Here is a 23260-nt window from a genome sequence, read left to right on the forward strand (position 1 = left end):
CACTATGTCATAACCTATAACGAAAACTATCAGGTTGTTGTTATATCATATAATGGTGATTTCATGCTTGCAGTTATAGGCTATAACAAAAAATTAAGTTATCTCTTATAACGATGACTATGAAGTTGTCGTTAAAGGCCAATCGCCATTATAGGATCATCGCGGTTATAAACTAAGTAGTCTCTATTGAGATGTATCCTTTAATGACAACCTATAATTGTTGTCATTATTACTCAAGGGAGTCCAAAACTAGACGGCCATTTTTTGTCATCTCGATAGGTCTATAGCAGTGACAAAGAGAGCAATAGCAGCCCCTTTCATCACCGTCATTGATCCTCATTCTTGTAGCGTCGCTTGCAAGCTTCACCCTTCAACCAAGTATACTCTATAAAATATATTAGTTAATGAAATGAAACCAAGCCCAACGCGCATTGTTCATGTCAAGCCTATTTGATGATTTTGAACGGGCTAGCTTCAACCATCACATTAACTTATCTGATACTCATGTCATATATATGAACACTTAGAAGTTGGCCAAAGTTTGGATCTTATCTGGATCTGGTTTGCATATATTGGTGACCTAGGTATGAAAATTGATTCCCTTTTTCAGTTCCTTCCTAGATCTAGTTGAATCTCCATCCCATACTCATCCTTTAGGTCTCCGTCCGCAGGACACACCAAGCATAGGCCCCAAGCTTGTTCGCATGCCCATGCAAACACATGATGCAGAGACACTTATTTGGTGTCCCATGGATGGAGAAACAGCATCCGCCGCTGTTCCATGCCCCCTCCGGAACAGTGGTGGACAGACACGAATAAACAATAAAAAAACAAGTTTTTTTTTTTATGCATGAATGTGGCAGGACAGCGCATCCTGGAACATCCATGGACAGTACAGGACACACTATCCTGTTCAGCACTGTCCGCAATTCAAACACCCCCCTAGGGAGCATTTGATTCACTGGACAAATGGTGGCTGGACACATTGCTTTGTCCCTGTGAATCAAACATGGACAACATTCACGTGGGGACCACACTGCCTTGTCCCTGTGTGGGTTTGTCCCGCGAATCAAATGCCTCCTTAGTTATATAAAACCAGTCCATAGACAATAAGTAAAGAAAAATATAGTTCAAAGATTTGTTTTTTTATATTTACAAGGAGAAACCGCCCCGAGAATAAGAGACCTAGCCGCACTGGCTCCGTCTGCCGTACTTACAATAACTGTCCTGGGAGCCTAAAGTAGCCAAGCTTCGGCTTGGGTAAGGGATGACACCCATGGGATTCAAACCTAGACCGCCTATCCAGCGGCCTAGGCCCCGTCCCACTACGCCAAACCTCTTTGGAGCAAAAGATTAGGGCTTGATGAATCAAATTAATACGATCTTCAATTGGCGGGATATGGGTTTTGACCTATCGTGGGCTCTCATTACCCAGCTTGTTCCATCCGGAACTAGACCCTGATTTTGTAACGGATTCCTGGATCTGTATCAAAAGGACCTCCCTACAGTGTTCACTCATGTTCTCATGACTTGCAGCTAAGGTTGCAAATGGATCGGACTACTCGATTGAACCTAAGACCTGAGTTTGTCACATCATTCTCCAATCTGGATCATAAAGTATGATCCAAATGCTTTTTTGGAACGAGTTGGGGGATCATGTGGATGGAGTTTTCTCGATCCAGAATCATATTCAGATTATTGTTTACTATCTGATGTGAACTCAAATCTGGAGAAAAAGATCCAAACCATTTTTCACACTTTATAGGTGTAAAACGCCTTGGTTTCCCAAATTTTTATTTCTTAATTAATTCAACACTAATATGTCGGATCTCGATTTGTACTTGCTACATTGTATTTAAATCTGAATCCAGATCTACCATGGTCAGACACATATACGACCCATTTGCATTCCTGCGATCAGCAACCAGTCACATGCCAAACTCTGTCCAAGAAGTAACCAACTTGGGTCGGAACTTGTATCCAATCCATTCAAGGAAAAATTATCCCTGGTCGTGGCCTTGTGGGCGTGGTGGCAAAATGTCAGCGAAAATTTTAAAACATCATAAAAATACAATTTAGCTTCAAACATCCAAATATTGCAATATTTTTAAAATGTCATGATATTATCACTTAAACAAAAAATATAGTGATTTTATTGCAATATTCACATTTATATTGATTACATCCATGGTGTCGGTTTGAGGGTTTCTTCTTTATTTTTATTTTAAGGTGTTTATTTTTGAGGTACGATGGTGAATTAGGGTTTAGGGTTTTAGGTTTTGGGTCTCTTCAGATTTTTCGGTGTTGAGAGTTACGTTAGTTCTGCCAATTTCTTGATTATTTTGTTTTTTCTTTTACAGGTCTCTTGTTGAGGGCTTTTGGTCGCTGGATTTTGAGACTGGGAATGAAAGTTAGGGTTAAAGGGTTAAGGAGTTTTGATTTGGTTGGGGGAGACCTACTTAGTGAAACAGCTTTCACCTGAAAATTCCTAAGCTAGGACCCTCGCCCTCAGGGCCTATGCCCAGCATTGGCTTGTACAGAGGAGAGATGCTCATAGGAATCGAACCTTGACCACCTGTCTAGCAGCTAAGCTCCACCCTACTACACCAACCCCCCCTTGGATCAGTGAAACAGCTATTTGAGTTTAGAGTGTAATCTTCTCTTTTTCTTTGCTTTTCGGCCTGCCTTTCTTTATGTAGAGGGAAGCCCAGGCATGTGAAACAAAGTATCGACTATATTTTGAAAATATCACGGTTTTAACGTGATATTTTAGAGGAAAATACCTATATTAAGAACAGCATGTTTTTAACGTGATTTTAGCCAGATATTAACATGATAAAAACAGTTTTAAATACTTTTAAGATTATTTATATGTTTCACATAATTTTATATATTACTTGTATGAATCACTAGAATATGAGAACTAAAAATATGGGCATTTTCAACATTTATTTTGCAAATCCAGCCATGTGGATGTGATTGGCATGGTGAATTTGCTAGGAATCAACCATCGGATCATGTCTTTTCAATGAAAAAATATGATTTTTGAATGCTTGAATATTTATGAAGATTATGAGCCATTGATTTTAAAGTCTTAAAAAAAATCTGGTTTATGCATCAAAATAGTATGATTCAATAGAGGGTTCTTACAAATCTACGCATGTAGATGTACAGTTAGATTCAAGAGAAAAGAACAAAAGTCTATAAAAATCATGGTTCACACATTAGTTCTCATATTTTTAGTTCGCATATCCTAGTGATTCTTGTATTTTATAATTTTATATACCAATATTTTCTAAGATACTCAGTAAAGTCAACTTTTTAAAAATATCATTAAAATTACCCTTTGAATGACATTTGTCACTGAAACATTATGCTTAATACCCATATCCTGGTTTGGGTATCTACCCAGTCAAAATTCTAGATCAGGTTTCAGATCCACGTAAAAGTAATCTGTGACACCTGACATGAAATAACTATGGTTTAAAACCTACGATTACGAGTGGTGTCCCTTGCCGCAAGGTTGAAGCTGGGTGTACTCTCCAGTGGGCAAGGGGACTCCAAGCAAAAAACTTGTGCCTGGCAAGAGGCTTCTCACTGTCAACCCTCTCAGCACAGTTGACACCAAGTTCCATCTTGGGTACGATGCATACATCCTTTTATTGTACCCTTACCTTTTGTTTGCATGGCCATCTCAGTGCAATCTGATAGCTCAGATCCTCTCTTTCTTGTATTGATTCAGAGATTCTGAGAACTTCTTGTTGGATGAATTTAATGAAAAATGAAACCTTAGGGGTCCTTGGGTTAGCCATATATTCCATATATTGTTCTTGAACAAGCAGAGGAGAAAAGGGAATAAAGAAATGAGTTCAGGAATAACAAGCCCAAAGAAAGCAGGTGCCAGAAAATCAATGCCACCAACTCAACTTCAATTAATCTGAATTCCGTTCCAAACCCCATAACACCGCCAAAAAGGCATCACTGAAACAATAAATCAATTACATGACAAAAAAGAAAGAATGGAGGGTTAGAACACCAACTTGAAGAACCCAGGGAGGGAATGAAAAATTGGCATCTGAAAAGCAGAGCCCATCAATGATAATTTTTCCCATGGCTGCCAAAAAAGATTTACTCTTGCCAGTTATGCTGAATCAGTAGGTAATGTACATACATGCACATCTGCACTCCTGTTGACAGTTTCATAGCACCACAGAATTCAGATCATCAAAAACCATCCTGATATTCGGTCTCTCTGATGCTGGAAGAATGCATCTAAGAGAGACTTCGAGCATGGCTTCGAGTCCTCTTTGATGCCCTCCAGGGCTTTCAACCCCAGGGATTAGCCTGTCGAAACACTCGTACATCCGATCTTCACTAGCCAACAGTTTGACCCAGTCAGTGAGATCCACCACCCCGGAGTTTGCAGATATTATCTCTCCGGCACATTTTCCTGTCAAAATCTCCATTAAGATCACACCAAAAGCATAAACATCTGCTTTTAGAGATGGGAGTGGCTTTTCGGCAATGGCCAACTCAGGGGCCCGATATCCAAGTGCACCAGCATTTAGTATCTGTTCTGCTGTGCCAGCAGGTGACATCAGACGGTGAAGGCTGTAATCAGTGAGGAATGCATTCATGTCGGGAGGTTCAAGCAAGATGTTTGTCGCCTTAAGGTTTCCATGAGGGATGCCCCCTTCATTGTGAAGGTAGTTCAGACAGCGAGCAACATCAATAGCGACCTTGAGGCGTTGATTCAAGGATAATGGTGGAAGCTTCCTAAGCTCAGGCTCTGCAGATAAGACATGCATGCATACACAGACAAACAAAAAAGTAAAAAGAGTTAATTCGGAGTTTTTGGTGACTCCATGACCAACCTGAGCTCAACCAGAGTTGAGCTCCAAGGACTTGGAGAGATTCAGCCCAATTCATGAAATTTCAGAACAAATTAACACCAAGGCAACTAGAACTGATACAAATCAAGTCCCATAAAGCTCTTGAGATGGCCTCATGATTTTAGGTTTCCCTTAAACTAAAGCATCACTAAACCAATAAGTAAACACCAGAATAGACCAAGGATCGGAGATGAACAAGATTCTTGAATAAAAATGACAAAACAGGATCCCCATGGATTTTGAATGCTCAACAAGAAAAGTTCTAAAGATAAGAGGGCGCTTACCAAAAAGGTAGTGAGCCAAACTCTCTGCATTGATATAATCTGACAAAATGAGCTTCTCATGTTCCTTTGGACCCCAATAATAGCCCCGAAGAGAAACAATATTTGGATGTCTGATGCTTCCGAGCTTCTTTGCTTCCCTAGCAAATTCCTTCTTGCGTTTAGCAAGGCCTTCTCGGAGCCATTTTACAGTCAGCATATGCCCATTGTCAAGTGTAGCTTTGTAAGATGTTCCATGGCTGCTTCTACCAAGGACTTCTGCAGGTGCACGAGAGAGCTCCTCAGCAGAGAACACGAAAGAAGTGTCGAAGAAATGCAAGTCCCCAGCCAATCTATCGGGTGAAGGCACCTTCAAGCCAGCAGCGTTCCCAGACAATGATGAAGCATCAGCAGGTGGTGAACATGAAAAGCCCAGAGATGTTTGCTTTGAACTACGAGGAGGTAAACTCTCCACAGTATAGGATTTTGCAGATTGGACATGACCTGTTTTTGACAGTGATAGGCCTTGTTCAACAGGTTCAGTCACGGTCAAAGCAACATCTCCAAGTGCAGACAATGATTTGCCATCTGAAGAAAGAAGGCAATCAGTAGAAAAGCTTGAAGAAGTGGGCATGGCCTCTGTATTTTTCTGAAGCCCAAAAAGGTGTGGCCTGGAAGATCTTTCATGATGGATATCCCTCCCGCTGATTTTGCTGTTGGAATTCTGTTGACCACCTACTCCATATGATCGTGCCTTATAAGTAATAAGCACAAACAGTATTAATATAACAATTGCTCCACCAATTGATCCTGCAATCAGTGCATCGACAACTACACGCTTCAAATGGTTCTGATGTTTTCCCTTGACATCAATGTTTGGTCCACTTTTGGGTGAAGGGGGTGAGAAAATCAGTAAAGCATTTCCTGGATGAAATGAGGAGTCAGGAAACTTTAACAAATTTTCAGGAACAACGCCACATAAGTTATTGTAGGACACATTGAATCCTTGAAGTCTTGCAGAAAGACCATCTGGAATACTACCATTTAGATGGTTGTTAGACAGATCAAGGTAGACCAGGTTCTGTAACTTACTTATTTGATGGGGTATTGGTCCTGAAAATCCATTCTTATTGAGATACAGCACCTGTAGATTGATCATGTTGCCTATGTCAGGAGGCAACAAGTCACTCAACATGTTATTAGAGAGATCAAGAAATTCAAGGCTTGAATTTTGGCTAGAAATTGAAGGCACATCTAATGGTGCAGAGACAGATGTCTGAGAGTTCACAAAAAAGATGGATCCTGTGAACTTGTTTCCAGAAAAATTTAGATAGGTCAATGTTGATGATGTGAAGAGGCTTGCCAGAAGAGGTCCGGTTAGTTGGTTAAGGCTAAGATCAATAACAGTCAGTTTTGGATAAGTCCCCATTATGTCTGGAAGCATTCCTTTCAATGAGTTGTTCGATATTTTTATAGTGGTCAATCTCAAAAACTGAGAAGTTTCATTTGGTAAGGTTCCTGACAATAAGTTCGAACTGAGATCAACAAATTCCACATAATTTCCCCATGATTGTATTGCAGTTAAATTTCCTGAAAGCCTGTTATTACTTAAATCCATAACAGCACAATGCCCTATTGATGCAGGCAAGTGGTCAGCTAGTTCATTTGAGGAAAGATTTAGAACCCTTAAAGTTGAAGATGTAATGCTAAAAAGAGGACCTGCAGCATGGAAAACAAGCAACCTTAGCATATTTGACATAATATTATTTTCTCTTCTTTTCCTTTTTTTGCTAGCTAGAGAGAGACTTCCATTAAAATCAGAAGAGTACTAAGTATAGAGATTCATATGAAAGCTCCACTACATAGGCATGCCAATGCAATTCTAAAATTTGGAAAGGAAAAATATTTTCTTTAGTTGACAATCCACAAGGCTTATGCTACATTATGTTTGCTGCGATAAAGGAATGATCTTTCGATCAAATTGAGAGATCAAACAAATAAAAAATGCTGCAAGTGCAGCATGGAAAACGAGTGAATAGTCAATCTAGTCCATACAACATAAAATGTTTTTCACGCAACAAGGGAAGTGAAGGACAAAGATGATTTCTTACAAATGAAATAAGCAGCAGGCACTAGGTAATTTCATTTGATGTCATGCTTCAACTTTACATGGGCTCAATGGAGGCTTATCAAAAACATTCTCGTCATAAAACTATACCCCCAAAATTTGATTTATTTCTTTTTATGCACTACAATCAATTGACAGAGAGCCAAGATAGCCTAGTTCACATGCATGTTTACTTCTATAAGAGTCTCCTTATTTAAATTTGCCAACTTCAACAATTATCAGTGGTGTTTCCATATATACTAGGACCATAGTATGCTAAGAGGAAACTTTCCACTTTAAAAACATGGACAAGTTAGCTATATAGGACAATGCCACCTGATACGCACATAGTGAAAATGGAATCTGATATTGAAATGTCAAGAGTTGAAGTATGGAGATCTGCACAGCTTTGGTTATTTTTTGGCATTGAGGGCTGAATTGGCATCACAAATAACTCTTCAGAAGGTTATTTCGAAAAGAAGAAAACACTCAGGAAGGTTAAAATTTCACTCGATATATCTAGAAGATAACATTAAAAGGTTATATTGGTTAAGGGAAAATTTTCCATGCCTGCTAAAATAAAACATCCATGATGTATCAAGAGGACTTTAATGGTTATGGAGAGAACAAACATTATCTGGCAAGATAGTCCTTCATTTGTTGCTTTTATAACATATATAGGACAAGACATACTAACAGTTTCCAGTGATAATGATGCCACAAATTACGGAGTTGGCACTGTTTTTAAGGGCATGACTCCTACTATTATTTGGCCTTGCTGCAAATAGCAGTACTGTGCCCATTTGCACCGATTCTCTTGGTACCAATAGACGGTCTGACAAAAAAAAAATCCTTTGACAAGCACGATCCCTGCAATACATTGAACACAAACCATAGCCAGTTTCTACATGTTTATGTTGAATGGCATGGAAAATGCTAGAGCACAAAAACAACAGTGTGCATAAACATTTTCCTATACCAAAAGGAGAAAGACATGTTTGAACTTTGAAATAGAAAGGAGGATGTCAATGTAGTAATAAAATGTATGAAAAAAATGTTATTCTAAGTTTCTAACCCATAATTTCTTGTTTGGCAATTCCTAAAAAGCCATGAAGATGTGACACCTAAAATAATGAAGATGTTTGTAATTATAGCTAACCAAAAAATTGTGTTTTAGTTCAAACAGAAAAGAAAAGCCTAAAATTATACTATGAAGCATTTATAGATGTTAGTAAATGTCGCACCTGAAATGGAGCATCCACAAGTTTCGAGCTAAAAGTTGGAGACCTGAAGTCAGTGTTAGCGTTGGTATTGCCACGTATCAGACATGGACATGGGTGAAAATAGGAGGATCTGGGTAATATAGTTACCAACCTAGCTTACAAGAACAGCACCAGCACTCCAGTGTTCTCAAAATTGACCTCTAGTTAACTTGATCACATTTCTAAGTGTGCATGTATGCCTGCATCGTGCATATATATATGCACAGATTTATGTGGTCATACACTCATACATCTACACTCATACATCTACATACACACAATTTGGTGGCTTGACATGAGTTTCTGCTTGGTTATTTAACTAGTAATTGGACAAATCAATTTTCATTATTTTGAATGCAAAAGCAGTTAGCACATCATGATTTAAGTCTTTAGTCTTAAGGACGTCCTAACTAATACATTAAAATTGTGACTGAAGAAACCTTATTTCCTCTCAATGTTACTTGTTTACATAATTTTTGTTGAGGGTGTTAACTTTTTTAGGTTTGACATGGCCAATGAGAATTGTATACAAGGTATCATTCCATGAAAAGAGGGGGACCAAGGTTTCTACCTCATTGCCATCTTCCCATATGATAAAAAGGATAGAAATAATGTAGCCATTTCCATCTTAAAATTGATGGAATTTGGCAGAATCCTTTTGTGCTTGGCTGCATCTCAAATGAAAAATTGGGTCCCAACAAAAATCCTTGTTGCCTCCACACAAGGCTTGCCATTTAACCATAGCAATCAGGTTCACTGGTTGTAGGTCATAAGCCATGAAAGCTGAAAGATCCTGGTTCACTAAGGTAGGTTCATTTGGACTAAAAATTACTCAGATATGCTTAGAACATTGAGTTCCAGATCACAGTTCATAGCTCAAAGTAGAGATAGATGCCCACTTGCACCTGAGTGCCATTTATCACTGAAAAAGATAGTATTGATAGTGCACAATCTCATAAGGAGGCCCAGCCACATCATGTGCATTTCCATAATTGCATAATAAAGTAAATTTTTTTAAAAGTATATATGTGATAGATACATATTTTAGCACAATCATAAATTTTTCATAGATACTCATTGTAGTACAATAATCTTTTAATATGAAAATCTTTAAAATACTGAAGATGCATGGACATTTTCAAGGAAGAAGACAACAACATCCTTTTAATAATATTAAAGCTCAAATTTAGAAACATTTAATAAAACTGATCCATTGTGCATGCTCCAAAACCAACTTTGGTCATCAAATCTAACACATTTTTTAGGTAATAAGTGAAGGGATCTTCTTCAGTAAAGAAGCCATACATATGTTTCAGGGGTCCAAGATACACACATACAAACACATGCACAAATATGCATGTGTGTGTGCGTTATAGTTACTAATATCAGCAAGGATTTATTTGGGAAAATTTAAAAATTAAGTGGTATTTCTCAGAAAACTCTTGGAGATTTTCATCTTCACGTTTTTTGTGGATTATCTTTTCACAAAAGAATCCTTTAAAAGATGTGAGATTTGGTGACTTACAAATATTAACATGTATGTGCATGCATGTGTGTGTGTGTGTGTGTGTGTGTGTGTGTGCATGTAGACATGATCAGTTTACAAAGAAGAGTCATTCCCCTAAAAGGCAATCAAGCAATTAGGCTCAGCAATCCAAGATTGAGTTGATAGCAGAATGGACTGTGGGAATTTGCTGACCTGCAGAAGAATTGCACTTGACTTCAATGACTATCCCACAGGTCAAGTGGGGAAGTTAGCACTGAGACATGCCATGTTGTTTGGTATAGTTTAATGGAGTTTCTAGGGTGACTTTGGATAATAGTGGACTCAAGTTCTCTTTGCATTCTCAACTGCCTTCTCTTTGCTTATTCTAGTTGCTTTGAAGGATTAGAAAAGAAAGATTAAGAGAGCCCTTCTCTTTCCCACTTTTTCTGTTTCCTTTTCTCACCTTGCGAAGAAGCCCGATCCACTCAGCCTTCAGAAGAGGCACCTCCTTCCTCCAGAGCTCCATCCGGTTCAGGTACGATTCTCTCTCCCATTCGCTCTTCTTCTTCTCTCCCTATTATCCCCTTTATTTTTGTGTGTGTGTGACTTATGAAACAAAAGAAGATTGACATCAAGCCCCTTATGCATGAGGATGGTGTTCTAAGATAAGAGTCCCACAACAATCAACAACATATTTTTCTTGCTTTGCACACCCACTGAGGATTTAGAGGCAAGAGAAATTACGACAGTGTAACAAACTCTTGTATAAAAAACAGCATGTATTCTGATAATATCGGCATATGGTTCAACCAGGAATGACACAATGGACCTGGAATCCACAGCCCCCAACAATGCAATATGATTCAATCCGATCTCCTTGATAATGGTGAAGGCATACATAATTATGTTCTTTTAAAGAGAAAACCACATGCCTATATTGATGAAATTCAACATATAAGACTGTTGATAATCATGATTCCTATGGAATGGCTCCAAGAAGCATCTATGGTTCAGGGAAATTTTGTGGCTGCAGATGACGTGCTGAAGCAGGTTACAACAACACACGCACAATAAGCGAAGCTAAGTTACATGGACACTCCATCTTTGCTCTCATATTGGAACCCCATATGTATCATTTTTAGTGGAAGCAAATCCTCCATCATAAGATTCAATTGACCCTTCACGTTTACCAACTATGCACTTTCTAAATTCTAATAAAATTCAAGGATCAAAGGTATTGTTCATAACCATTTTATTCATAAAACTCTTAGTATATCTCTTCTACAACATGCAATAGAATCAGAAGGCATTGAGTACCAAACAAGCAAGCTAGTATTTACAGTATCTAATATGCCCTACCATGTTTTATTTTCACAATTCCCACGAGCTGAATAGAATCAACAATAGCTCTCGGGCATATTTTGACAATGCGAGAGTGAAAGAAGAAGACATGATAATAAATAGTTTAAAGAGCAATTACAAGATAAACAAAAGCACAGCCAATCACCTTGAAAGCGGTTGAGACTAAGATCTAGATCACTCAAGACCATAGAACTTTCTTTAAAGAGTGCTACGGGTAGGTCCCCAGAAAACTGATTACTCTGAAGTCGCAAAGTTTGAAGAGCAACCATGGAACCAAAAGCAAGTATCTCCCCAGTGAGCTGATTATAACTTGCATCGAACACTTTCAAGCTGTCAAACAATGGAATCATATTCGGAGTGAAGAGCGACCCAGACAACCAATTGTGACTGAGATTCAGGTGCTGGATCAATCCAGTAAACGTGAGATTATTTACATTTCTCGGGAACGACCCACGAAACATATTGAAACTGAGATCAACATGAAGCACATTTTGCAATTGCGAAAACCAACTTCCAACATCATCTTGCAAGTTGTTTGAATGCAGATCGATATACTTCAACCGAGGGAGCTTCTCAAAGCCTGAAGGGAGGCTTCCACTGAAATTATTTGATGACAGGTCCAGATAAGCCAAACTCTGCAAATTGGTCAAGCTTGCAGGTATCTGCCCATCCAAGGAGTTACTAGAAAGATCCAAATATTCTAACGACGAAATAGATCCAACCTCCGGTGTCAGACCACCATGAAGACTGTTGTTCGGCAGTGAGAAATTGCCCAGCATTTTCAATCTACTGATCACCGAGAAATTGACACTCCCCACCAAACCCGAATCTGGCAATGCTATCTTCTTGACCGATCCTGCTTCACATTCGATACCGAACCAATTGCTGGGGCAACCATCTGAATCAACAGAAGCTTTGTTCCAAGAATCCAAACGCCCAAAGGGGTCTCCCTTTATCCCTGTCTTGAACTCCAACAGGGCATCCACATCAGACTGTCCCAGTGAAGAATCTAAAGCACACAGAACCAACAACACATACACCAACCAAAAAAACTGCCTCCTAACACCAAAGACCCCAACAACATAAAACCCCCAAAAGCCCATAACTTAACCCTAAGCCTACACTCTCTCCCCACAAAGAAAAAATCTAATCACACTAAACCAATAGAAACGAGATGGAAATACAAAGTCTTCAGAAATAGCACAAGTCCCATGACACTACAGCTAAAAATTCCACTCACCCACAACCCAAATCCTAAAACTGCTCATGGATAGAAGCTTTAAAAACCCCCAACTGAATCCAATGTGAAATGGCTGCATGATTAGCAGCATTGAATGCAGATCATAAATGCAAACATAACTAAGACATCAATAATCAATGAAGGAAATGCAAATTCATGCCTCAAAGAAAGCAGTAAGTACAAAACTGTTCACTACCCATCTCTTCTTTTTGTCACCCCAGCAACACCCACCAAGAATATTCTGGTGATGACCATCTGCTCCCACCCTCATCCTTAGCTCTCTACACTCTCTTCCTCTTCATTTCAGACAGCTAAAAGGTGGGTGGGCAAGTTGGTATGGTATGAAAAAACAGTACACAGAGAGAGAGAGAGAGAGAGAGAGAGAGAGAGAGAGATGGGTGTCGATGGGGAGAGTCTGCTCTCCTGATGAAATTCATGATGTGAGAAGTAGAAGTACGGCTGGCTCATAAAAAATTTTCTTTTTTTTTCTTGTTTACTTTCTCTCTCTATGCATATGTTTTCCGGTGTAGATTCAGACTGAAATTGCATTTTTTAATGTGTGAAGGCTGTGTGATTCCCATAGTTAATTTGGGTCTAATCTTTTGGACTCATTTTTGTTGATCGAAGTCAACGCCGGAGTTGGCAAGATTCCGGCGACCGACCAACCGGCGAGCCGTAGTAGTGGGGTGGGTCACGGATGGAGTCCCGAAAATGGGATGTGGCCCTGTTCTTGGTAAAATCCCTCTGAGGGAAAATATCGCGATATTTTGAAAAAATCTTGAATTCCTAGCAAAACACTGACATATGGAGAAAATATAAATATATAAAAAACATATAATTGTAAGTAAAAAACTAAAGAATAAATCAATAAAAACATTTTACAACCTTAATACATGTGTAAAACACGTATTTTTGGTATCATACTGGTTTTGAAAATAGCACGATAAATGAAGATATTTTCAAAATACCGACGATTTTTTGTGGTGACCTTGTGAGGAGGCTCCTCACGGAATGACAGATGCTGGCGCCAGGTGGGCCTGGGCCTTAAGGGTATTTTTGTCATTTTGAAAAAGTAAAAAAAAGCTGCAAACACTCGGAGTTTGGTATTGTGTCTGAGCTGGGAGGTGCACAATGACTAAATTGCCCTTATTCATGCTGAGTTAGCTGACTCCTTTGTCACTTTGAGGAAAAGGGAAAAATAGTGCTTTGCCACCTGTAGAATTATTTTTTATTTTCCAGAATCGACTGAAACATTTAGTTAATTACCTAACCATTCCCTCCACTGCGGACACATGACTAAGCGGCTATGGGTTGTCTTGATGTTTATGTGTTTTCCGGAACAGTGTATCACCAATCTTTTTCATGAGTTTGAAGTTGGGTCCATAGAAGAAATGAAGTGGGCTGTCGAAGGGTCGGATCCCGACATATTACTGACCCGATGTGACTGGAATAGTGGATCCGGAATTCCGGATAAATTGTCTGATTGAGACAGGGAGGATCCGAAGCAAACCCGGACAAAGATGCTGTTCGTGTTTTTCTAAGGGATGTCAATGAATCGGATTTTATTCGATACCCAACCTACTTCTATTCCATTTAGTTGCATTTGGTAAGCCAAAACCATGTATGATTATAATCGGATGTGGATATGGTTTTTTGCAACCGAATTCAACAAATATCTGGATTTGATGGATATCTGAATCCGTTTACACGTTAAAAAAGCAGACCCGGTATGAGCTTTTCACCATCTGAATCTAAATTTCAATCCGTTTAGCCAACATGCAGTTAGTCGAATATGGTATTGGTCACATCTGATCCAAATCCGAACCATTTACATCCTATTTGTAGAGAAGTCTAACTTGGCGGTTGCCAATCTTGGTCGACTAGGTTTAAGCCAGAGTTTAGATGGTTCAGTTTTAGTCAGACGTCCCGTTCGAATCTAACACCTTATTCTTGGAAATGGATCTTAAAATGAGATCTCAATGTGTGATCCAATCAGAATCAGAATCAGAATCAGATTCAGATTCAGATTCAGCAAATCAGACTTTTTTTATTCAGATCGCAGATTTCGACCTACAATCTGATCCAGTTTGTACCTTTTTCATGAAAAAATAAATTGCTTGCAGCTCTTTTCCTGGTTCCATCATTACCATATGAAATTTGAATCAAGATTGGATTTTATTTTTCATTCCATTTTATCAAAATCTGGACGATTTGGATGGATTGCTCAGAATTTGGATTCGGATTCTGATCAGCATTGATCTGGACCCACTGATCGCTTTGAACCCTATTCGGATCTAGATCTCAACAAGAACCTCATCTGGACCAACCACTCCATCCCACTTGCATAAGGTAAATACAGGTCTTATTTTTCTCGTACATTTGAAAAAATGGACCTTACGTGCTAGATCCGACACAGGATGTGCTCGTATTCATATTTCATTGGAAATTTTCATGTACGGTATCATCTTTAAGTCATGTTTCAAAAAACCTACTCATGTTTAAAAAAAATAACATCACTAAAAAGACCTCATTGAGAAAAAAGGAAAAAGGAAACCGTTAAAATGTCTATAAGCTAAAATTCTTATGAGGGCATTTTTTATGCAGTCGTACTTCATGATGCAGCGCCGCTGACAGCCACCCATCTCAAGATTTCTCGAGATGCAGATCATGCCCATCTCGAGAAATGCCAAGATGGGCGGCTGTCAGCGGGGTTGCATGACCCTTGCATATAATATTGTGAACACATTTCATATAAGATCTCTATTTTATTCATGTTTTGGAAAACTTATTGTTTTGCTTAAAGAAAATCAATTCGCCTCCAAATGCTAATTCATAAGCTAGGTCGAAGCAATTTTTTGAACATTATTCGAGATGTATCAAATGCATAATCTTAGATCTTATGTACATAGCTCTCTTTCTCTCTCTCTCTCTCTCTCTCTCTCTCTCTCATATAGGGTTCCTAAAGTAGCTTTCCTAATTTCTCTCTTACATAAGATCCCATGTAAATTACTTTCCAAATCTCTCTTTCTAATGGCCCTATAGAATATCATTTAAGTATTTTTCTATTTTTTATTAAAATATATTTACACTACAACCAATTTAATAAATGACATTAGAAATCAAAACACTCACCTTGCCATCTTTTTTACATAATGTTGTTTGGTACTTCATAAAATTTAAAAAAAAAAGAGTCAATTTACCTAAATATCATTTCTGGTTTTATTTTTACCTAATTTGAGATACTTTTTTTGGGATTTGTGTTTTTTTTTAATATTTGGGATATGCCCAGATTTATGTGAATTTTTTAGTTCTGAAGGTTTCTTTGTTTTCTTTTGTTGAAGTTTTTAATGTGACAAATCTAGAGGGGAAAAATCTCAAAGATGAGAAAATTTCGGATGAAATTTGCAATGTACATCCTATGTGCATTTGTGGGCTTCAATTTATTTTTTGTCAGTGTCATTTCTCTCTTTGTCTATTCTTTACGTTGCTAAAGTTCCTTAGTTAATTTTTGAACACTTATCTCTTTGTCTATTCTTTAGGTTGCTTAAGTTCCTTAGTTAATTTTTGAACACTTATCTGTAACTAGTGCTTTAAATATTTTCGATTTGTCTATATTATCAACCTTTTTAGAAGGTGCCCAAATATAGTTTCAGGGTTATTATGTGAGGCTTTGCTGAATATTGGCTACCAGTTTTCTTGTTGATGTTATTGTCCATACGTAAACTGCATACCATTTTTGAGTTTGCAGAATCATTATTTTTTCCTGCTGGCTTCTTATTCCTCTGTTTATAGCGTAGAATCATGTTTATATGTTGTGAACCAACTCATGATTGACTTGACTTTTTGCATATAGCCAAACATTAATAAGTTTCTAGTTGATATATAGGGTACTGGATTGGTTTGGTTAGAATTGGCTCTGATATATGAGCCAAGACTTGCCGGTTCATAAAATACTATAGCTTGCCTTCTTCAAGTGAGTGAATGTACTTTAATAAGTCCGATGACCTCTGCATATCAAGTCTTAGCATGACCAGGGCTCCTTAGTCCAAATTGAACTGGCATTCGTTAAAAAGCCTCATCAACTCTGTGCAAGCTTGGCATACTTTGAATCCTTTCTGAGTGGGTTAGAATATGCGCATTAGTTGTTTTTTGTTAATTTTATGCCTCAAATGGAGTTACTATAATAACCAAAGTTAACTTGGTTTCAACTTCTGATGTTATGCTATCCGGAAAAGAAGCCAAAGGGAAGTTGGTGGCATTGTCATTTGTTTGGTCTTGAGCTAACAGCTTCCACATGCACACCTACAATAAGAAGGTTAAATACCGTAAAGTTAGTAGTAGACATCAATCTAGTTAACAAGCACTGATCGGCCAGGGCTGCTCTCAGAAGTTTTGTGTTGTACTTCCCAACCTCAAATGCAGTGTGGTGAATGCTAAGCTCTGGACCCATCACACTAGAGTTGAAGCAGTGATGCCGGTAACTGATAAAGCAACTGGTTTGGCATTTTAAGATCAAAGAGCTTATGTGCAATGTTTTGAAAGGTAACAAAAAAATTTCAGGGGAGCAAGCACAATCATTTTTTGGGGTCATACTCATACAGAGTGGATCAGGCTCAACCAGATGATGTTTGAATATCGAGACTATGAAAGAGGTGATGAGGATGACAAACTCAGGCCTCAGGTGACTGCTATGGATTGCACTGAGAAGGATTATTCAGTGGTCATAATTCGCTGCAAGGATAGACCAAAGCTTCTTTTTGATACAGTGTGCACTTTGATATATATGCAATATCTGTTTTTGACTCTACTCCACCTCTCTTTCTCTTGCTGTGGTCGTGTGGTGTGTGCAGTGGGGGGTGACCCCTCCTCACTCGGATCCCACAAGCAACAGAACATGGCAACATCCTCCGGCTAGCCATTCACCATTCGCCGATCACTCTCCTCCAGTGCACCAAAGCGAATGACTTTTCAAAATATAAAAAAAATTAGATGAAGCCAATTGTAAAAAGTATGCGTTAGAGTAACTATTTGATTTTTTTTAATATTAATATATTTCAGTTTTCTATTAGTTTAACTTTTGTTCATTGGATTAATACTTTAATTTATTGACTTTATGATGTTCCTCTTGGTTTTGAGTGGTTGAACTTTTGCTAACTATTTATAAAATATTTATGATATTGTTTGTAGATTTTTTGAAAGATTAACTAATTAATTGACTATTTATTTGTAGAACGTTTGTGTTCCTTTCTCACGTCTTGCTGAATGCATTTTAAAATCAAAACTTGAGCTTGGCCACATTGCATTATCCATGAAAGATATTTTTTTTATCTTTATATCAAATAAAACTAAATTTTAAAGTATACATGCATGTTATTATATGGTACTATGCAATCCTTCTATAATTTTCTTTATTACTGAAAATATATTGTTAGTTTTTAACCAAGATTCCAAATTATGAATATTGCATGTCTTCAATTTTCTTTGTACTTGTTAGTACAGTTTATTATCATAGATTTTTTTTTTTTTACAGTTCATTTGTGCCTACCCTAATTTAAATTCTTGGCTCCACCATTACCCCCAAACCACTCATTTTTGTTATTTTTAAAGTGTTCACATAAAATGCAGCCCCCGCTGCATATCATGCATCGCCCACACGGCCCCCACCCATATTGGCATTTCTCAAGCTGGGCGTCGTTTCATCTTGAGAAATGTTGAGATGGGTGGCTGTCAGCGGCGCTGAATATGCAATGTCTTTGCATAAAAAATGCCCTGATTTTTTTAAAAACGTTACAGCTCCATTAATTTTGAGCTCCCTGATGACCCTCATTGTTCCTTTATAGATTCATTCAAAATATGGGCCTTAAAAAGCCATTTTTCAAAACATGGAGGTACTTTTAAAATGTAAGGTAAAACCGAGGGCTCCTACCACTTACTTTTAATTTTTCATTTGACTACAAAGGCGAACCTTGAACATTGAACCTTGGATGCATTCTCAGGGGCAAATTGGTCATTTTGGAACATGTAGGTACAGCCTACAGGTTCTGCATGTAAGTATATAAAAATAAAAGAATACTATGATATGATCAAGGTGTCGGCTTATGCCCGTCAGATTCCGGCCAGACAAGCGGATTCCGGCGAGTAGCATGAACTGTGTGAAATAGTGGTTGTCCACCTGTCCTTTCTGAATAATGAACTAAATAATGCATGAAATTCATCTTCCATTAATGTTATTTTGTCCAATTTTTAATGCATCGGGACACAGCAGACTTGGGAAGCCCAGTGCAATGTCAGATCCTTCCCAATCTAGCTATTGACTATTAAATGCATACACTGGTCCCTACAAGTGGTACCACCAAACCTATGTCACAAAGACACGTCCACATGAGGACGTGGATTCGACTCTCAAATTAAAAAGTTTTTGAAAAAAAGGACTCGAGGACACAGTTTTTTTTTTTAATCTATAAAAACTATTGTTTGATATTTAAATAAATTTTATTAAAATAATACTTAAAATCATCAAAATTATTAAAAAATTGCTTATACATGTCGTGTGCATGTCCACGTGTCTGCTCATTTCGTGGGGGACACTCCACCAACATATGTGTCCATGTGGCATAGCACCAAACCATGACCAACTAGAGTTAGTTTAGGCTCAAACCCAATTGACAAAGCCTACCAAGTCCTAGTCTCACTTAAGCTTGGTCTAAGCTCAATTAGGTCCATATTCAGTGTTTTTCTTTTTTTGCAAGTTGCTGGTTCGCATGGAATAATAAAAGACTCGAACTTTATTCAGGATTAGGCTACATACTTGCACGGTTCTAGTCTTCTAGGGCCATTTTCAAATTGAGTCACTGTCAAGTAGGGCTGCAAACAGATTGGATATCCTACCGATCGGATATGTATCTGATCCGAGTTCAATATGGTTTTTCCTGGATATGGATCGTTTAAGTAAGATACAAGTGTACACTAAGATTACTTTAGGATTGGGGTTGGATTCAGATCAGCATTTTAAGTCGGATCTAGAATTGATCCGACTCAAGACCCGACCCAATTATTTTTTTTTTACATGTAAAATAGCTTGTTTTGTTCAATTTTTTTTCGGGTCTAGTATTATGACATGTATTTTGGCTTACCTCCTCGAATCTGATTCAGATTCCGATCTTTTATTTACATTTTGGATTTGGAAATATCCCGCCCGAGTCTGATCCGTTTGCTCCCCTACTGATTTTGGACTTGACATGATTTTGGGACTTGACCGACTTTATTCTTAGGCTTGCGAGTCCATGGCATAGATTAAATGGGACACGATCAGGTTCATGAACTCCAGTGTTTTCTGAAGCTCAGATGTGGTTGCGCCATTAGTTGGAATATTGTTGTTCATGAACTTGGTCATATTTCAAAACGATAACCAAACACACCCTTGGCCTTGAAATGGGTTCCCGAGACCATGCAGGCTTGAAACTTGTAGTCTTTCTAACGAGTTTGAGTCAACTATTAAAGTATGATTGTTGACCCATGGGTACAGATCATGTAAGAATATGAGCTAATTAACAAACACAATTCAAAATTCCTTGGTCATAGTCTCACATGGTATGCCTGGAAGTGGGGTCTGGATCCGCTCTGTCCATTAGGACCATATGGGGATTGGGGGTGAGTACGATCTGCCAAGAAGTGGGGGGGTATAGGAACAACAATTCTTAGATTGCAAGTGGCAGATGTGCTTGAATAATTCTACTAGCTAAAAGGTCAGGTCTGTTAAACGGGTTTTTTTGGCGAGATCCATTGGGAATGAGCCCGAAATTTCCATGGTGATAAAGTAATAGGCCAGGTGTGCACCTACCAAATACCAATGGCACGCGACCGCACTTCCCCGTTATCTTTAGCCCGTCTAAATGTGTTTTAATAAATTTTTCTAGCATTATATATCATCAATCCGTTGTCGTCTAGTCCGGTTAGGATATCTGGCTTTCACCCAGGCGACCCGGGTTCAAATCCCGGCAACGGAACGCACTGTTTTGTTTTTCCTTTTCTTCTCTACTTCGAACTTTTCATCAATTTGCCTTGACACTTTTTTTTTTTTTGGAAAGACCCAAGGGAAACCCTCGCCCCCATCACAACCACACATTGGCTCGCCTCTGGTTAATTATTGAAATTTTATACTTCTTATTTCCAACATTTCATATGCCTTAAATTGTTCTTTATATTTTTAACTATAAAGGTACCAACATTTTGCCAATATTTCTTGCCAAAAAAAGTTTCAATTTATCACGAAATTTTACCTTAGAATATCAAGATTTGCGACTATGGTCATACATCTCGCCATTACTAGCCTTTGAACAAGATGACTACACCTAGTTTTTTGTTGACTCAATCAAGGAATGGACATGTTTGGCCCTTGACTCGATTAGAGATGCTTGTGGTGACTCAGGACTGTTGAGTCAATGCGAATCAACTGGGCTTGTGTGAGTTCATGGGTTGACTTGGCCCATGTTAAAAAGGCCTAAATGCTTAGCCAAGTCTGGTCTATCAGGTTTATGTGTAGATCTCAAGCATAGCTGTCTAAACTCTAAAGTCTGATTACTTAATTGGGTGTTGGGCCTAGATGTTTATACCTTGATCACTAACCTTAATTACGGAACTAAGTGGTCGAATGGATTGGATTAGGTTGGAATATGAATCTGAAATCTTATTTTAGGTTACGGATCTTAAAATAAGATCTGAATACATGCTAGGTCTTAGTTGATCAGACCCTTTTTGGATTCTGGTTGATTTTTCTGTTGGATCTAAGTTCAGATCTGGATCAAATTTGACTTTCTTTAGTTTGAACTCAGCTTGGCAAATATATGTTATGCTTGACCATGCATATTCAAGCTTGGGGCCTAACCATTCACAACCACCACTACTACTGCTACTGCTAATCATGAAAGGTGAAGACAAGGGATTTTAATCCGTTCAATTTTAGAAATGAACAACTCTACCATTGTATCGCAAGTTTTTTGTTTTGTGAATTAAATATGTACTCGGAAAAAATTGCTATTAAAAGGGGTTGAATGAGATAGCTGGATGATTGGGCTGACCATCATAACTGAACTGAGGGTCATGGTGATCCCCCTGCTTGCCTATCTTAAACCAAAGAAAAAAAGGAAAAGAAAACCAAAGGGCGTTGTTGAATCGCAGTATAAACATGCACGGGGTACAAAGCGGTTCTGTGCATGGCATGTACCACATTTTATAACGCTGGACAACGTGTGCCGCACTGCATCCCTTGCAGTGTGCGGTGTTTTTTTGGCGGGATGCACCAGTCGCACAGAGTCCAGTAGAAACGCTGCACGTCCTGTCCACGCAGCGCTTGTCCCGCGATGCAAACACACCCTAAAGCTAGATGTTTCGAACAAGGGTCTTATTGCGATATCATCAAGAACTAAACAATAGTCAAGATTGTAGTCGTATAGGCACTCGGACACCCTCCCAAGTAAGGGTGTCAATGAGTAAGGTTTGACCCGGACCAAACCCTATAGGGTTAGGGTTAGGGTTTGGTGATAAAAGAGAAGGCCCGATTAGAATCCGGGTCAGACCTGAAGGGTTCAATTAATAAATAGAGCCGGGTATGGTTTATGAAATTTCATACCAAACTCAGGCCCGACCCGAGTTTCAATTAAGATCTACACATTTTCAATGTAAAATTCATAAAAAAAATATATTATTTTACCGATTATGGTCCAGGTCTGGTTCATGTAAGACATATGATTCGGGTATGGTTTCTCTTATAGTGGGTCCGATCAAACCCAGGTACCATCATCTCAAATCAGGTTTGGGTCTGGTTTCACCTGGGAACCGAACCAAACCCGACCCCGTTGACAGCCCTAATCGGAGGGTGGTGATTAAGTGCTGAATCATTTATGCAAGTCATGTTTGTAAAAGGATCCCACAACTCTCTCTCTCTCTCTCGTACATGTATCTCAATCTTTCTTGTTAATGCCATGTATACCCCGAATTCACACATTACAGAACCAATATCTGATGCCTTTTTACCCTCAGTACATTCACAGTATGGCAATGAATTCAAATAAAGATGAAAGCAATACAAAAATTTCAAGTGTTGAGGAAATACAAAAATCAGATAACTAAACAAAAAACACGGATTTACAGTCTACTGTTGAGGAGAGGAACAAAACTGAGCAATATTCAACGCGTCTGCATATTTAAGATTGGCTAGAAATCGGCATTAGGGAGTCTGATTCTGATCCGTGAACTCTTAAGCGATAGATGCACGTGTGCAACAAGCTTCCATGGTTCGATATAATGTCAAGCCTGATCACATCAACCATGCAGCTTCCTGCTGTGCACGGCTTTAGATCAAAACTCTGCACATAGCTTTTCTCAAGATCATACACAAATTCACCCAGAAAAACCTTCTTATCTGATTCAAGTGATGCTTCTTCATGAGATCCATACATCCAACCAGAAATCTGGAACTCCTTGGGGGCACTGGTCCTGTCATAAGCGACGCTCTGCATAAACAGCCAAACTGGTTAACTTGTACAAAAAAATGGATCACATACCCAACATAAAAACAAAAAGATATTTCAGAAATTTTAACGATGGCAGGACACTAAACCTCTTACGCTCTCTCAAGAGAAATTGCTTCTAC

General features: G+C 38.5%; 1 non-coding gene and 1 pseudogene across 1 annotated transcript; one reads left to right on the forward strand and one right to left on the reverse strand.

Annotated features, from left to right (window-relative positions):
• Positions 1–3960: 3960 nt before the first annotated feature.
• On the reverse strand, positions 3961–12163 carry LOC149814087 (putative inactive receptor kinase At5g10020 pseudogene; annotated as a pseudogene).
• Positions 12164–20541: 8378 nt separating this feature from the next.
• Positions 20542–20615, forward strand: TRNAE-UUC (transfer RNA glutamic acid (anticodon UUC)). Its single transcript has one exon. It is a non-coding gene; the product is annotated as a tRNA-Glu (tRNA).
• Positions 20616–23260: the final 2645 nt, after the last annotated feature.

The sequence above is a fragment of the Nuphar pumila genome, chromosome 15 (assembly GCF_984573655.1).
Source record: "Nuphar pumila chromosome 15, dmNupPumi1.hap1.1, whole genome shotgun sequence".
Lineage (NCBI taxonomy): Eukaryota > Viridiplantae > Streptophyta > Magnoliopsida > Nymphaeales > Nymphaeaceae > Nuphar > Nuphar pumila.